This window comes from Scyliorhinus torazame, chromosome 26 (genome assembly GCF_047496885.1).
Source record: "Scyliorhinus torazame isolate Kashiwa2021f chromosome 26, sScyTor2.1, whole genome shotgun sequence".
Lineage (NCBI taxonomy): Eukaryota > Metazoa > Chordata > Chondrichthyes > Carcharhiniformes > Scyliorhinidae > Scyliorhinus > Scyliorhinus torazame.
This window is the reverse complement of record NC_092732.1, coordinates 28,840,009-28,857,768: the sequence shown is the minus strand read 5'-3', so window position 1 is coordinate 28,857,768 and position 17,760 is coordinate 28,840,009. Positions and strand designations below refer to the sequence as shown.

The 17,760-nt window shown below is 58.7% G+C and overlaps 1 long non-coding RNA gene across 2 annotated transcripts in view; it reads left to right on the top strand.

Moving 5' to 3' along the window:
* The first annotated feature begins 250 nt into the window (after positions 1–250).
* The window catches only part of LOC140402926 (uncharacterized), a 66,282-nt gene continuing 48,772 nt past the window's right edge, over positions 251–17,760 (top strand). Inside the window, exons 1-4 of one of the 2 annotated variants that reach the window (XR_011938191.1) lie at positions 251–450; positions 1,378–1,406; positions 5,168–5,284; positions 11,449–11,474. This is a non-coding gene — a long non-coding RNA (uncharacterized lncRNA). Of the gene's footprint in view, positions 451–1,377; positions 1,407–5,167; positions 5,285–11,448; positions 11,475–17,760 lie in introns of those variants that run through there. The other variant, XR_011938190.1, reaches the window with a different exon arrangement.

Sequence of the window (17,760 nt, the reverse complement as noted above, 5' to 3'; positions counted from 1 at the left end):
CGGCTGAGGGGCGGCGTCTGATTGACCAATCGGACGAACGGACACCTTGGCGTCTGGCCAATTGCGAGGGGGCCGGGAGGCGGGGCGCAGAGAGTGGGCGGGGCGCGCCTGACCGACGGCGCTTCACACCAATGAGACGAGCGGAACGGGCGTTGACGCCTTGGCGGGTGGCCAATGGGGAGTCGAGGCTGGCCGGGGGGGGCGGGGGCGGAGCGCGCTCGGGGCCGGCGCCGGCCTCTCTTCAGTCGGAGGGAGGAGGAGGAAGAGGAAGGGGAACGAAAACAAGCTTCAACCTCTCCTTCTTTCAACAAACAGCCGTGCAACTCGCCCCAACCACCCTCCCAGCATCGTTGTCACGTTTTTATATTAAAAAAATAATTAAAAAAAAAAAAATCATAGAAAATAATAATAAATTTGCCTGACAACCTTGAAAGTCCATGAAAAGCACAGGTAAGAGGGCACCAGCCAACATGGGATGGTTTTATTGCATTGGAATTGGCAGCTGGGGGGGTTGGCCATTGGCCATTCGGCCCCTCTGTGGCCTGCTGGCCCCTCCAGTCTGGGAACATGGCCGCCCGCCCCCACCCATGACCTTTGAACCCCCCCGGTTGGCCAAGAGCCTTCTGAAAATGGCCGCCGCCTCCCCCCCCCCCCTCCCCCCACCGCTGGCCGAGAGGGTCTCCAGAGATTTGCCAACCCCCCCCCCGCCCGAGGGTGGGGAACGACTTCCCGTGAGCCCGGGACGGAGGCGATGGGCTGAATGGCTGTCGCCGCGGAGGAGCGGGAGGTGCCCCGTTTCTAACCCCCGTTCCCCCAGCACCGGCGCCCATCCTAGATATTAGGCGGGCGGACCTTTCCCCCTGAACTGATTCTAAAGACATTTAACGTCCTTTCTCGTGTGAGGAGACCAACATTTCTCGTTCCCCACTGGCGGGGGGGGGCGGCGGCTTCGCTCCAGCGTCACCGCGCCCCGACCCCCCGTTTTGTGACCGCTTCCGCCAAAGCTCCTCTCCCCGCTCGCCGGAGAGCGGTGCCCGCTTGTCTTCCCCCCCCCCCCCCCCCGCCGTCACTGAAGTCCCTCCTGACTGACTCCACTCTCATGAATCTTTGATGCGATCCGTCTCGAATTCGCCTCGGTCGGCCCTGAAGCGAATGGCTCCCCCTTCCTGCCTGCGTCTTCCGTGTTTCCGGGGCTGCCGTGTTTAAAATGCCGACGGAACGGTTATTGAGGAGTCGGCCCGTTTTGTCACGAGCCTCCCAAGTACTGAGGTGACATAAAATGGCCACTGGGGGGGGGGGGATTGTGGGGGGGAGAGGGAGGGGGAGGAGCCCCAAAATGGCTGACTAATGTTTGTGGGTTTAATTTTTATTTCACAGATTCTCCGAGAGAGAGAGCGAGAGATAAAGTGAGTACGACAGAAGGCACAGTCTGTGTGAGTGAGAAAGTGCAGCACGCGCAAAGAGTGGGAGGCAGAGGGTGCTAGAATGATATTGGTCACAGGACGGAGGCCGTTCCAACCCTGCTCCGACATTTTGGTGAATTGGGGGCTGATCTGCGATCTACCTCCACGTGACTGAGACCTTGGCCTGTAGGGCGCAGATTCAAAGTTGACGGACGATATTAAACTCTGGGGGGGGGGGTATTGTGCACTGCGATGAGGACAGTGCAGGGCCAAGAGAAACGTGTGTACACGCGCATAAGCCTTTGATGGCGGCAGGGCAGGTTTGGGGTGGAGGGGTGCAATAAAACCCAGGGCAGCACGGGAGCATTGTGGGTAGCACAATTGCTTCACAGCTCCTGAGTCGCAGGTTCGATTCCCGGCTTGGGTCACTGTCTGTGCGGAGTCTGCACGTCCTCCCCGTGTGTGCGTGGGTTTCCTCCGGTTTCCTCCCACAGTCCAAAGATGTGCAGGTTAGGTGGATTGGCCGCGATAAATTGCCCTTAGTGTCCAAAATTTCCCTTAGTGTTGGGTGGAGTTACTGGGTTATGGGGATAGGGTGGAGGTGTTGTCATTGGGTAGGGTGCTCTTTCCAAGAGCCGCTGCAGACTCGATGGGCCGTATGGCCTCCTTCTCTACTGTAAATTCTATGAAAAAACGTACAGTAGCCAGGCTTTATCAACATGGGCACGCAGCAAGGAGTTTATGTGGAGCTTGTATGCGGCGCTGATCTGGCCTTGGCTGGAGTATTGCGTCCAGTTCTGGGTGCAGAGTTTTACAAAACAAGGCTCTTCTGAACCCACACCCTCCGCTCTTTGGAGAGAGAGAGAGTGCAGGAAAGGGTTTCACCAGAATGGTTCCCGTGACGAGGAACCTCGGTGATCAGGACGGATTGGAGAAGCTGGGGGTCTCTATTCCTCTCAAGGCTGAGGGGAGAGTTCATGGAGGCCTTCCTGAGATGGTGGGTTGTCTGAAGAGGGCAGGTAGGTTGGGGGGGAGGGGGGGGGATTGTTCCCGCTGGTGGCAGGTGGGTGGCAGATTCGAAGTGCCAACGACTGCCGCAGGAGAAAACCCTTTAATTCCCCCCAGTGAGCGAAGCCTCCATTTTCTAAACGTCCCTGGAATTAAATGGCGTCGCTCGCTCCCAGGGCGGGATCGTTTTCATCTCTTCGCCTTGCATCTGCAGTCAAAGCGGAGCGTTCCACTCGAGACCGCTTCCCCTTCTCTCGGAGACTGTACCCCCACGGGTACACAACATACAAGCCTCCACTCCCGGGGCCCGTCTCGCTATTCACCTCGATCTGTAGCTGAGCTCGGGCGTGAGCTCCACTTTCCCGCCTTGGTTCTCCGGGAGTCGGGAAAACGATTCTGGTCTACCTCCCTGCCTTCTGAAAATGAAAATCGCTTATTGTCACAAGTAGGCTTCAAATGAAGTTACTGTGAAAAGCCCCTAGTCGCCACATTCCGGCGCCTGTTCGGGGAGGCTGGTACGGGAATCGAACCGTGCTGCTGGCCTGCCTGGGTCTGCTTTCAAAGCCAGCGATTTAGCCCAGTGTGCTAAACCAGCCCCTTTTCTTTTAGAGTGATGGTGTGGGCTTGGGTAGGGTGCTCTTTCCAAGGGCTGTTGCAGACTCGATGGGCCGAATGGCCTGCTTCTGCACTGTAAATCCTATAATTCGTCCTGTCCCCGAGATCCCTGGATGTCCTCTGGTGTCTGGAAATCTATTGATGTCTGTCTCGGAAGTATTGAATTCCAAAGATTCGCCACCCTCTGGTGGAGGAATGTTCTCCTCCTCTCAGCTCTGACTGGCCTTATTCTGAGCCTGAATCCTCTGGCTTTGCAATCAGGGAGAGCATCTCTGCTGTGTCTGCATGCAAGGTGCTGCCTGTCCCAGGTGTCGCACAGGAGTAGGCTGGGTCGTTGCCAAGGAACGCTCCGGAGCGTCAGTCAGTTGGACCCTGCTGTCTCTCGTGGGACAAACTGCCGCAGAAAAACACTTCTTGACGACGTGGCCTGCCTTGGGGGGGGCCGGGGGGGGGGGTGCCCTGCAGGAAAAGGCGACGGAAGTGTCAGGATGATTCCCCCCCCCCCCTCCCCCCCCCCCCCCCCCCCCCCCCCCCCCCCCACCCCGCCCGCCCGCCCTCCCCAAGCAGGCGTGTCGCTCCACACACTGTTCTCGAAGTGGGGTAGGGGAGAAAAATGAAATGAAAGTCGCTTATTGTCACAAGTGGGCTTCAAATGAAGTGACTGTGAAAAGCCCCTAGTCGCCACGTTCCGGCGCCTGTTCGGGGAGGCTGGTACGGGAATTGAACCGTGCTGCTGGCCTGCCTTGGTCTGCTTTCAAAGCCAGCGATTCAGCCCTGTGCTGAACAGCCCCTTAGCGAGGGAGAGAGAGACCATGGAGGACCGCCTCCTGGAGGGTGCCTGGGCAGAGATCGAATCCGCACGGTGCAGAAGGAGGCCATTCGGCCCCAATCATGTCTGCACCGACCTTCCGAAAGAGCACCCTATCCTGGACCGCACCCCCGCCCTATCCTCGCAACCACGTAACCCCACCTAACCGCCACATTTTGGACACTAATGTGACAGGGGTTCAAATTCCGCCGCGGCAGCTGGGCGAATTTAAATTCAATTGGCTAAAATCTGGACTTGCAAAGCTAGTCTCCGTAATGGCGACAGCTGAATCTCATTCCCAAAGCCGATTTATGTTGGCCTGATTTCAGCTGGAGCGCTGTCTCAGAGGTGAGACTGGGGCTTTACGGGGTTTACAGACTGCTGACTGGAATAGGGGGGGAGACCATTCCGTTCCATTCCCCTGCTGTTCATCGAGATGGTGGCCGATGAGGGCGGCAGGGTGGCGCAGTGGGTTAGCACTGCTGCCTCGCGTGGCCGAGGTCCCAGGTTCGATCTCCGGCTCTGGGTCACTGTCCGTGTGGAGTTTGCACATTCTCCCTGTGTTTGCGGGTCTCGCCCCCACAACCCAAAGATGTGCAGGGTAGGTGGACTGGCCACGCTAAATTGCCCCTTCATTGGAAAAATAAATCGGGTACTCTAAATTTAAAAAAAAAAGATGGTGGCTGATGTGACCCTCCCTCAGAGCGCCGCACTGTGGGAGGGACAGCACTGAGGGAGTGCCGCACTGTGAGAGGGTCAGTACTGAGGGAGTGCCGCACTGTGAGAGGGTCAGTACTGAGGGAGCGCCGCACTGTGGGAGGGACAGCACTGAGGGTGCGCCGCACTGTCAGAGGGTCAGTACTGAGGGAGTGCCGCACTGTCGGAGGGTCAGTACTGAGGGAGCGCCGCACTGTCGGAGGATCAGTACTGAGGGAGCGCCGCACTGTCGGAGGATCAGTACTGAGGGAGCGCCGCACTGTCGGAGGGTCAGTACTGAGGGAGCGCCGCACTGTCGGAGGATCAGTACTGAGGGAGCGCCGCACTGTCGGAGGGTCAGTACTGAGGGAGCGCCGCACTGTCGGAGGGTCAGTACTGAGGGCTGTGCTGCTGTGTTGTACTCTGGATTGTCGGGGCCTTTCCATTCTTGAACCTGTTGTCTGAAATGCGAATGCGGTGGAGCTGGGAGGTCGGCTGTGGATTACGCGACTAATCCAGTTTGAGCTTTCTGCAGTTCGGAAATCTGTCTGGGGCGCGCGACTGACTGCCTGTTGAAATGCAAACGCAAAAGACGGAATGGAATGTGCCGAGCTCTGATCTGTTGGATCTCTAATAGGTTGAAGGAAACGGTGGACAATGTCTTAATCTGCGAGAGTGTGGAATGTGAGACGGTGCTGCAGCGCAATATTGAGGCTGGATTATTGCCAATAACCCCAGCCTAGAGTTTAAACCGGTAAGTGTATTGTATTGCTTAAAAGCTATCTCGTTTGACATCTCTGCTCTTGGGTGTGTGTTCTACCAGCTGGATTTGTTTTCTGTTGCAAAAAATATACTCTGTTCGTAAAATACTCAATGGTTGACATGACAAACATTCAAAATGGCCGTCACGCCAAGTCAGGTTTTCTACATCCAGCATGTGGCTGCTCTCTTGAGGTGCTTCAGCCCCGCCCCCGGTTCGAGGGTCAGCACTGCCGCCTCACGCTGCCGAGGACCCGGGTCCAACCTGGGGAAACAAACTCCCGGCCTCCAGTCTGTCCCAACCCTGTCGTCAGACGTTTCAATCAGACCTCCTCTCGTCCTTTTGAACTCCAGCGAATAGGGGGCTCGGACGAATCGACCGCTCCTCGACGGGGAGACCCACCAACCCTGGTGTCAGTCCGGTTGACCTCCGCAGCTCTCCCACAGTGCGACGCTCCCTCAGTACTGATCCTCTGACAGTGCGGTGCTCCCTCAGTACAGACCCTCTGACAGTGCGGGGCTCCCTCAGTACTGACCCTCTGGCAGTGCGGCGCTCCCTCAGTACTGACCCTCCGACAGTGCGGCGCTCCCTCAGTACTGACCCTCCGACAGTGCGGCGCTCCCTCAGTACTGACCCTCCGACAGTGCGGCGCTCCCTCAGTACTGACCCTCCGACAGTGCGGCGCTCCCTCAGTACTGACCCTCCGACAGTGCGGCGCTCCCTCAGTACTGACCCTCTGACAGTGCGGCGTCCCTCAGTACTGACCCACCGACAGTGCGGCGCTCCCTCAATACTGACCCTCTGACAGTGCGGCACTCCCTCAGTACTGACCCTCTGACAGTGCGGCGCTCCCTCAGTACTGACCCGCCGACAGTGCGGCGCTCCCTCAGCACTGACCCACCGACAGTGCGGCGCTCCCTCAGGACTGACCCTCTGACAGTGTGGCGCTCCCCCAGTACTGACCCACCGACAGTGCGGCACTCCCTCAGTACTGACCCTCTGACAGTGCGGCACTCCCTCAGTACTGACCCTCTGACAGTGCGGCGCTCCCTCAGTACTGACCCTCCCACAGCGCGGCACTCCCTCAGTACTGACCCTCCCACAGTGCGGCGCTCCCTCAGTACTGACCCTCCCACAGTGCGGCACTCCCTCAGCACTGACCCTCTGACAGTGCGGCGCTCCCTCAGTACTGACCCACCGACAGTGCGGCACTCCCTCAGTACTGACCCTCCCACAGTACGGCGCTCCCTCAGCACTGACCCTCTGACAGTGCGGCACTCCCTCAGTACTGACCCTCTGACAGTGCGGCACTCCCTCAGTACTGACCCTCGCACAGTGCGGCACTCCCTCAGTACTGACCCTCGCACAGTGCGGCGCTCCCTCAGCACTGACCCTCTGACAGTGCGGCACTCCCTCAGTACTGACCCTCTGACAGTGCGGCACTCCCTCAGTACTGACCCTCCCACAGTGCGGTGCTCCCTCAGTACTGACCCTCGCACAGTGCGGCACTCCCTCAGTACTGACCCTCTGACAGTGCGGCACTCCCTCAGTACTGACCCTCCCACAGTGCGGCGCTCCCTCAGTACTGACCCTCCCACAGTGCGGCGCTCCCTCAGTACTGACCCTCCCACAGTGCGGCGCTCCCTCAGTACTGACCCTCCCACAGTGCGGCTCTCCCTCAGGACTGATCCGCAGGCATTTCAAAATGGCCGTCAGGCCCTGAGGTGCTTCAGCGCAATGTTTTTTTCCCCCCGGCCCCATTATGGGGCAGTTTGGCGCGGCCAATCCACCGACCCGGCTGATCTTTTGTGGTGGGGGCGGGGCGGCGGGGGCGAAACCCACGCAGGCACAGGGGAGAATGTGCAAACTCGACACGGACAGCGACCCGGAGCCGGGATCGAACCCGGGTCCTCGGCGCCGTGAGGCAGCCGGGCTTAACACCGCGCCCCCGTGCTTCCCTCTTCAATGCAGTCCCCCCCCCCCATTGCACCTCTGCGGCAGCTGGCCCAAGCTGCAGCACGTTCTTCACCCATCCCTGGACTTTGGAATGTGCCAGTCAGCGACACTTGGGTCAGGGGCAACAGGTTTTGGGCGTGGTGCCAGCTAGATGCCGACTTCCTGGGCAAATTCCCCACTCCTCTCCAACTGTGAGCAAGGTGGCGGGCTTCCTCACCCCCCCCCCCCCCCCCCCCCCCCCCCCCCCCCCAAATCTCCTGATACCTCTTTGCTTGCAGAAGTCTCAAGTTTAAAGGTTAACAATTTTACCGAGCATCCCGTGCCGTTTGTGGCGTTGTGTGTGTGGGGGAGGGGGGGGGGGGGGGTGCGAGGGGGGATTGGCGTGTGAATAGACGGCACTTCCTTCAATCTCAGAACTCAGATTTTGTCGTCTGTACTGACGCAGGGCGGCGTAACTTTTTTTTTGTGTGTTTGTGGTTTCCCTTTGAATTGCTCTCTCGTCCACAGAGGGGTGGGGGGGGCGCGGGGGGGGGGGGGGGTGGTACATACACATCGGTCAAACCAGGAACCGTCGCCTCGCCACCCCGAGGTAGCAATCGCGACTCCGCTGTGAGGGGACGGCCATTTGTCCACACACAGTCGTCACGGCGCGGAAGGGGGCCCCTCGCGTCTTCACCGGCCCTCCGAATGACTCGCCGCCGTCCCCCGTCCCCCCGCCTTTAACCCCTGACCCCGTGCGCAATGCTCCCATTTGGACAATCGTACCGACGCCCTCTCGGGCGCCTCGACTGAACTTGCCCCCGCCGCGCCGGCGGGCAGCCCCTTCCCAAGACCCCGGGCCGCTTGCCCCTCTCCTCTCGGCCTTCTCCCTCCACATCTTCCAGAGAGCTTGACAGCGTCTCTGGAGAAGCCTCACTGGCGGATCTCAAATGTCAAACCCTGGCCGCTCTTCCAAGGGCGGCACAGTCGCACGGTGGGTCAGTACCGCCGCCTCACAGCCTACAGGGCCCCCGGTTCCATTCCGGCAATTCCGGCGACCGTCTGTGCAGAGTCTACACATCCTCCCCGTGTCTGCGTGGGTTTCCTCCGGGTGCTCGGTATCCTCCCACCGTCCAAAAACGTGCAGGTTAGGTGGAGTGGCGGGGATAGGGCGGGGGGGGGGCCTTCTGGGGGTTCGGGCGCCCTTTCAAAGGGCCGGTGCGGAGCCTATGGGCCGAATGCTCTCCTCCTGCACTGTGATTCTGTGGGAAGGGAAAGCAGAGAGGCCAAGCCCTCACGGTCGGGGTCAGGTTAACCTTTAAGGCTTCGAAGCGCCCGAGGGAGGGGAGTGGCTAAATTTGGTGGTAAAATGCAGCAGGCCTGTGCGGGCTAAGACTTGTCTTGAATGTGTTGCGAGGGCAGGGGACTGAAAGCCTCGCTGCCAAAACTCCTCCGTTCACTGTGCTCTGCTCAACGCGGGGAGCGGGGTGCTGATAGCCCACCGGGGCGCGTCTGCAACCCCCTGTACCAGATCGTGCAGGTCTGTGTACCCGCTGGGTGCTGGGTCTCCTGAGCACCTTTACGCCGCAGGGGACTGGCATGCTCGAGCTTCTTGGGCGGGTCGCATCCTGTGGTGCGCCAGGCAGGCGGCCATCCAGGGACCCCAGGGTCTTGGGTCAGAGGACCACGGGAGGTGGTGGAATTAAAAAACTTAGCCTGGAATCAAACCATTGTCGACTGTCGTGAAAACCCCATCTGGTTCGCCGAAGTCCTTTGGGGGAGGGAAATCTGCCGTCCTTACCCGGTCTGGCCTACACGTGACTCCAGACCCATGGCCACGTGGCTGAATCTGAGTCGGCAGTACCTCCACAGACCCGAGTTGGACGGGTCCTGAAGGACGTACCTGCTCGACTGGGACTGCAGCAGGTGGGGAGGGAACCAGCAAGAGGGAAAAACATACTTCATGGACCATAGAATTTACAGTGCAGAAGGAGGACATTCGGCCCATCGGGTCTGCACCGGCCCTTACAAAGAGCCCACTTATCCACCCTATTCCCGTAACCCAGTAACCCCCACTTAACATTTTTTTGGACACCACGGGGCAATTTAGCACGTCCAATCCGCCTAACCCGCACATCTTTGGACTGTGGGAGGCACCCGGAGGAAACCCACGCGGACACGGGGAGAGCTCCGCACAGACAGTGACCCAAGCCGGGAATCGAACCTGGGACCCTGGAGCTGCGAAGCAGCTGTGCCAACCACAACGCTACCGGGCTGCCCTTAAACTTGACCTCCTCCTCACCAACCTGCCTGCTGCAGGTGCACCTGTCCGTGACGGCATCGGTAGACGGGACCACCGCCCAGTCCCTGTGGAGACAAAAGTCCCGCCTTCACATTGAGGATACCCTCCATCGTGTTGTGCCATTACCGCCCAGCCAGGGGATCAACCCTGGTTCAATGAAGAGCGCAGGAGAGCAGGCCAGGGGCAACATCAGGCATACCGAAAAATGAGGTGTCGACCTGGTGAAGCTACAACACAGGACTACTTGTCAAACAGCATAAGCAGCAAGTGATAGACGAGCGAAGCGATTCCACAACCATCGCATCAGATCTAAGCTCTGCCGTCCTGCCACATCGAGCCGTGAATGGTGGCGGACAATTAAACAACTCACCGGAGGAGGAGGCTCCACAAATATCCCCGCCCTCAATGATGGAGGAGCCCAGCACATCCGTGCCAAAGGCGAGGCTGAGGCATTCGCAACAATCTTCAGCCAGACGTGCCGAGTGGATGATCCGTCTCGGTCTCCTCCGGAGGTCCTCAGCATCACAGATGTCAGTCTTCAGCCAATAACGATTCACTCCGTGTGATATCAAGAAACGGCTGAAGGCGCTGGATACTGCAAAGGCTATGGGCCCTGACAATATCCCCGGCATTCGTACCGAAGACTTGTGCCCCAGGACTTGCCGCACCCCTAGCCAAGCTGTTCCAGTACAGCTACAAACACTGGCATCGACCCGGCAATGGGGAAAATTGCCCAGGTGCGTCGAGTACACAAATCCAACCCAGCCAATTACCACCCTATAGGTGTCCTCTGATGGAAAGGGTCACCAACAGTGCTAAAGTGATAGCACTTAGCAATAACCATCTACAAGGACACAAGTCAGGAGTGCGATGGGAGACCCCCCACTTGCCTGGATGAGTGCGGCTCCCAACGACACTCGAGAAGCTCGACACCATCCAGGACAAAGCAGCCCCGCTCGATCGACCCGCTAACCACCAACATTCACCCCCCCCCCGACGCACAGCGGCAGCCGTGTGCACCGTCTAAAAGACGCACCGCGGCCACTCGCCTTCGACAGCACCTTCCAAACCCGCCCCCCTCCACCGTCTAGAAGGACGAGGGGGGCAGCAGACACACGGGGAACCCCCCCCCCCCCCCACCTGCAAGTTCCCCCTCCGAGCCGCTCGACATCCCGACTCGGGAATATATCGGCCGTTCCTTCACTGTCGCCGGGCCGGAATCGCGGAACACCCTCCCTAACAGCACTGCGGGTGTACCTACACGCGGGGCGACAGCAGCGGGTTCAAGGTGGAGGCTCACCCACCACCCACTGAAGGGCAACTAGGGATGGGGCAATAAATGCTGGGCCTAACCAGCTGACAAGTGTTGAATTCTTTACCCGTCAGTCTGGCCTCAATAAAACTCGAGATGGATTTGTGCGACGCCCACATTAAAAAAATAAATTATCCTTCGATCATTTTTAGAAACAGACAATCTGGCTCGTACTGATGGGATCTTGCTTTACGCTGATGGGCAGCCACATTTCCTACTTAACATCAGCGACCACACCTTAACCGGTGTTTCTGGGGGTGGGGGAGGGGGCGGGGGGGGGGGGGCTGGGGCTGGGGAGGTGGGGAGACATCCTGAGGTCAGGAAAGGTGTTGCGCGAACGAGTCTTTTTTTTTCTCTCCCTCCCCTCTTCTCGGAACCAGCGGCTCGCGTAGTGCAACAGGAAGTTGCTCTGTGGCACCTCTGACCAACCACCCTGAGCAGCAGCTCGCGGGCGATTTCCCCGGGCGATTCCTGATCTGCGGCCGTGACAGCCCCTGGGGTTTGCGTCGCTCTGCTGCTGCGGCCGCGTTAGGCTTTGCCGCGCCGACGCCTCTGAATCTCTCGCCCGAAGGCCGGCTGTGGATTTAAACAAGAAAATCTTTGTTTCAGGAAGGAACTTGCCCCCCCCCCCCCCCGCCGGCCCCCCAACACCCCGCCCGCAGAGCTGGTGGTTAAATAGTTTTCGTCACGGTTGGCGTGGTGGTTCGGACAAAAGACGGTAAATTCTTTTTTTCCCCCCTGTGATTCCGAAAGAGGTGCCGGCGATCGGGAGTGGGACGAATCGGGAGTGGGGTTGTAGCGCTGGAGGAGGTGACAGAGGTGGTGACATCGTGCTGGGATCCGGGATGAGAATTCCCTAACCGAGGCCCTGCCGGACTGGGAGCCAGTGTCCGCCTGCGGCACGGCGGCAGAGTGGGTTAGCGCTGCTGCTTCTCAGCGCCGGGGGACCCGGATTAGATCCCGACCCCGGGTGACTGTCTGTGTGCGGACTCTGCACGTTCTCCCTCCGTGTCTGCGTGGGTTTCCCCCGGGTGCTCCGGTTTCCTCCCGCAGTCCGAAGATGTGCAGGCCAGGTGGATTGGCCGCGCTAAAATTGCCCCTTAGTGTCCAAATGGTTAGGTGGGGTTACTGGAACAGGGTAGGGGGTGGGGGATTGGGCCTAGGTGGGGGTGCCCCCTCGGAGGGTGACTGCGGCCTCGATGGGCCGAATGCCTGTATTGTGCGCTGTAACGAAAGGAAAGCTTTCAAAGATGCGGATTTGCAGCAGTGATCCGACAGCTGTGGTGTGGTCACTGCCGGGACAACGGCCCGGAGGTCCAACGCCTGTGCCCGAGGCGTCTCTGAAATGGGCGCAAGCTGACAAGAGGAGGGCCCGGGGGGCGCTGCCATCGTTGCCTGTTAGACTGTCCCCACAGAGCATTCAAGACAGCAGTGATCAGGAAGTCGAGAACGAGCCACGCAAGCTCTGGTCAGGAAGCTTTCAGACGGCAAGGGGGGCGTGAAGAGGCTGTGGAATGCTCAAAACAATTGAGAAGGCCCCGCCAACGTTCCCGGTCGGGTTCCATAGGTGGCCGAAGCAATGCAGAATTAAAGGGACATATGGGGACGGGACAGACGGGCTCAATGCGCCTTCTCCAAAATGTCAGGTTTTTTTTTTTTACAAGCTTTGGGTATCGCTGGGTGAGGGTCCAGTATTTGCCATCACTAATTGCCCCTTGAACTGGGCATCTCCCTCGGCTATTTCAGGGAGGGTAGCTAAGAGTCAACCACATTGCGGTGTGTGGGGAGCCTGGAGTCACGTAGATCATAGAATTTACAGTGCAGAAGGAGTCTATTCGGCCCATCGGATCTGCACCGGCTCTCGGAAAGAGCACCCTACTTTCTTTCCAATTAATTAAGGGGCAATTTAGCGCGGCCAATCCACCTAACCTGCGCATCTTTGGGCTGTAGGGGCGAAACCCACGCAGACACGGGGAGAATGTGCAAACTCCTCACGGACAGTGACCCCGAGCCGGGATCGAACCTAAGCGCACCCTACTTAAGCCCATGCCTCCACCCTGTCCCTGTTACCCCACCTAACCTCTTTGGACACCAAGGGGCAATTTAGCACGGCCAATAGACCTAACCTGCACATCTTTGTGGGCTGTGGGAGGAAACCGGAGCACCCGGGGGAAACCCACGCAGACGCGGGGAGGACGTGCAGACTCCGCGCAGACAGCGACCCAAGCCGGAATCGAACCTGGGACCCTGGAGCTGCGAAGCAGCTGTGCCACCGTGCCGCCCCCTGCACAGATGGCGGGTGAAACAGGCTGCATGTAGGCCAGACCAGGGGGTAAGGAAGGCAGATTTCCCTCCCTAAAGGGGGACAACGAGTGAACCAGACGGTTTTTTTTTGACGTTACCGAGACTCGCTTTGCAATTCCAGATTTTATTAATCGAATTAACCCGCTGCCGTGGAAGGGATTTGAACCCATGCGCTACCCCTCCCAGAACTTTGGTTTGGCTCTCTGGATTTTTCCATTTCCTGACTGCTGCTCCCCTGCCTCTCCGCGTCTGGCACGGGCTGCCTGCGTGAGAAACCTTGCTAATGATTGCCCCCAACTCTAGTGAGGGGAACTGTTCATGCATTACGGCACCTGGGCGAGTGCGCGGTCAATTCCAGCCCGACAGGCCCCGGAGTCCCAACGTTGCCCAGTAATTACAGTCACTAGGTTTGTAGGTTTAATCCAATTACTTTTTGTTTATAACCGAGGGTCGTGGGTGCCTGGAACCCGCTTACCGGAGGAGGGTGGTGGAAGCAGGGACGATAGTGACGTTTAAGGGGCATCCTACCAAATCCATGAATAGGATGGAATAGAGGGATACGGACCCAGGAAGTGAAGATTGTAGTTCAGACGGGCAGCATGGTCGGCACAGGCTTGGAGGGCCGAAGGGCCTGTTCCTGTGCTGTACTTTTTTTTGTTCTTTGTATAACAAGAACTATCATGAAATATGCAGCAGATACAACTGATTAACCATTATCTAACTCCTAATCCCCCCATTTTAAGTTGCCCGCCACCCTCTAAACGCACAAGACAGACAAACACCGAGGGGAGGAGAGAGGGATGTTAAAAAAAAAAAGAGTAGTCAAACTTCTCAAACTCTTCAAACTTTGGTTTCGGTTCGAGGGTTTTTAACCGTAGATTCATTTGGGCCTCTGTAGTTTCAGAAATACAGCACTGATAGCCTTTCTGGAGAAAGATAGAGATAGCAGATTCCTGTCTTTGCCTGCAGCCTGTGGCTTCCCTGTGAATTCATGCGTTCGGGTTCTCTGCAGCTTCAGGAACACCACGCTCAACCTTTCTGGAGAAAACACGGAGGAGAGGGAGAGTAGGCCCTGCTCTTTGTATGTCGAGGACTCGAAACGAGCTCCTTGGGCCTCTGAAAATCATTCCACAGGGATAGGATCTAATCACCACCTGTTACCGGGCATAGTGCAACCCTTTGGGCCAATTCACTGGTCCTCAGGCAATCAAACCGAGTCCCACCCCATCGATCTCTCTGGCGTTGAAATGTCTGAAGCAGCTGTTCAACCCAGCAGAGTGCTCTCCCCTGTAACTTCCGAGTTCCTCTGCTGGTTATTACAAACATAAATTTAGACTACCCAATTCTTTTCCTTTTCCCAATTAAGGGGCAACTTGGCGCGGCCAGTCCACCTACCCTGCACATCTTTGGGTTGTGGGGGTGAGACGACCCACACAGTCACGGGGAGAATGTGCAGACTCCACACGGAACTGAGCTTCGAGCCCCGGTCCTGGGTGCCGCGAGGCAGCCGTGCTAACCACTGCGATTCTCTCTGTTGCTCGACACCACGGACCTCGCCAGTGGCGGCAGCACCTTGCGAGGAATCCAGGCGGGGTCAGCAGAGCCGCTTCCCTCGTGCGTCCCAGGCTGGCCCACCGGATGTCAGCTGCCGCTCTGCCCCAGAGGCGCTGTTCTTCGGGTGTCCTGGACTCCCCAAGGGAACGTCCTCCGAGCGTTAACACTTCCCGCAAGAATTTTTGCACTTTTCACAACACCGCAGAATGGTCAAAGTACAGGAGACCATTCGCCACGCCGCCTCGGTGCTAGCTCTCCAAATGAGCCATGCGCCTCGTGCCATCCCCCCCCCAATCCCCCATCTTTTCCCGATACATGTACATTCCTCCTTCCCGCATCATTTTCAAAACGCCCGCTCGGCAAGGATATTGAAAGATAGGGAACCAGGGCGAGTCATGTAGCCAGGATACAGATCAGCTGTGTTCTTGTTGAATGGTAGCACGGGCTTGTGAGGCTGAATGGCCTCCTGGTGTTCCGATGCAAACTTGGGCACGTTTTAAAAATTGCTGACAAGTGCGGTCAAAGCTTTCCACCTTGCACTCAGCAGGACTGATTGCCAAGAATATCAATTGGGAGAGCACCAACAATTTATATTGCACAGCGAGAGAGTGCTGATAAGCTGGCCAGCGGATTCCAAACCGGGAGAGGCGATCATCGGCTCCCGCCGACAAGTTGCGCCCTGCCGCGGGGTTCCCCCGACGGCGGAGGGTGGGATCTGCGGGGTTCCCCCGACGACGGAGGGTGGGAACAGCCGGGTTCCCCCGACGGCGGAGGGCGGGATCAGCGGGGTTCCCCCGACAGAGGAGGGTGGGATCAGCGGGGTTCCCCCGACAGAGGAGGGTGGGATCAGCGGGGTTCCCCGCTGACGGAGGACGTGGGATCAGTGGGGTTCCCCCAATGGCGGAGGGTGGGATCTGCGGGGTTCCCCCCGACGGCGGAGGGTGGGATCAGCGGGGTTCCCCCGACAGAGGAGGGTGGGATCAGCGGGGTTCCCCGCTGACGGAGGACGTGGGATCAGCGGGGTTCCCCCAATGGCGGAGGGTGGGATCTGCGGGGTTCCCCCGACGGCGGAGGGTGGGATCAGCGGGGTTCCCCCGACGGGGGAGGGTGGGATCAGCAGGGTTCCCCCGACGGAGGAGGGTGGGATCAGCGGAGTTCCCCGCTGACGGAGGACGTGGGACAGGCGGGGTTCCCCCAACGGCAGAGGGTGGGATCTGCGGGGTTCCCCCGACGGTGGAGGGTGGGATCTGCGGGGTTCCCCCGACGGCGGAGGGTGGGATCTGCGGGGTTCCCCCGACGGCGGAGGGTGGGATCAGCGGGGTTCCCCCGACGGAGGAGGGTGGGATCTGCGGGGTTCCCCTGACGGCGGAGGGTGGGATCAGCGGGGAGCCCCCCCGACGGCAGAGGGTGGGATCTGCGGGGTTCCCCCAACGGCGGAGGGTGGGATCAGCGGGGAGCCCCCCCGACGGCGGAGGGTGGGATCAGCGGGGGGCCCCGCTGACGGAGGAGGGTGGGATCAGCGGAGTTCCCCGACGGCGGAGGGTGGGATCAGCGGGGGGCCCCGCTGACGGAGGAGGGTGGGATCAGCGGGGGGCCCCGCTGACGGAGGAGGGTGGGATTAGCGGGGAGCTCTTCTGACGGCGGAGGGTGAGAACAGCGGGATTCCCCCGACGGCGGAGGGTGGGATTAGCAGGGAGCCCCCCCTGTCGGCGGCAGCACCAGAAGGTGCCACCCCTAGCCAGTGGTGACCTGCCCCACCCGACGTGTCCAACCTTAGATGTGATTCCGTGAATAGGCAGCACCTGCTGAACAACCCTGATTGCGCTAGGAATTGCACTGTCGACGTATTTAAGGTTATCAGCCGGGCCTGACCGGCTGGAAGTTTCACATCCTCACCTGCGCAGGGCCCTGTCCGACAGAGAGACACATCCACGTCATGGCGCCTTTTTCAACCGAACATGGGGGGGGGCGCAGTTATTCCTGGGGTCAATCCCCATGGCAATGCCGTGACCAATCGACCTGCTCGGTTTGAACTTAAACAAAAGCTTGGGCGGTGAGCAGTCCTCTGGCGTATTCTTAGTGCCAACGCTCAAACCAAGCAGCGCGTCCTGGCCAGCCAATCAGCACTCTCTTCCCATGCAGTATAAATTGTTGTTCCTATTAAAATCGACCTTCTGCAGAATCTGCTCTGATGAGTGGCAAGACCGAAAAACTTCGACACGTCCTCTTTTTCTTTCCCCCCCCGGCAACGCCCCAGTACTCTGCCACCAAACAACCATCGTGGACAATCTCGGAACAGAGGAATCCTGTCCTGAAGGGCTGGTATATTTTATCTCCTTATTTTTATTTAAACTTGGGTGGTTGCGTACTGGTTTAAAGTTAATCCTTCGTTGTACGCAGTGTCTCTCAAAAACAGAGGTGGGTGGGGGGTGGCGGGGGACAACCCCTTCGAGGCCGTTTGAAATTCCAAAGGGGGCTTGATGGGGTAAACCTCGACCATGTTTCCACTGCGTTGTATAAAACCAACCGAACCACATCAGACGCACTGAGGGAGAAAGTAAAAGGTGCAGCCTTCAGCAAAAGAAAACCCTGTGCGTGCGAGCAGAGGCAGAAAGAGAGGAGAGAGAGCGACCAGAACTCGAGGCTGTCAACACGCGACTGTCACTAATAAACCCGACAATCCCCAGCACATTACCCGGGGTCCCTAGATTAACGGTCCAACCCCCCCCCCCCCACACACACACACGCACACACTCCTCCACCCTATCCACTTGGAGTATAGTGTTCAATTCTGGTCGCCACACTACCAGAAGGATGTGGAGGCTTTAGAGAGGGTGCAGAAGAGATTTACCAGAACGTTGCCTGGGATGGAGAGCATTAGCTCTGAGGAGAGGTTGAATAAACTCGGTTTGTTCTCACTGGAACGACGGAGGTTGAGGGGCGACCTGATAGAGGTCCACAAAATTATGGGAGGCATAGACAGAGTGGATAGTCAGAGGCTTTTCCCCGGGGTAGAGGGGTCAATTACTAGGGGGCATAGGTTTAAGGTGTGAGGGGCAAGGT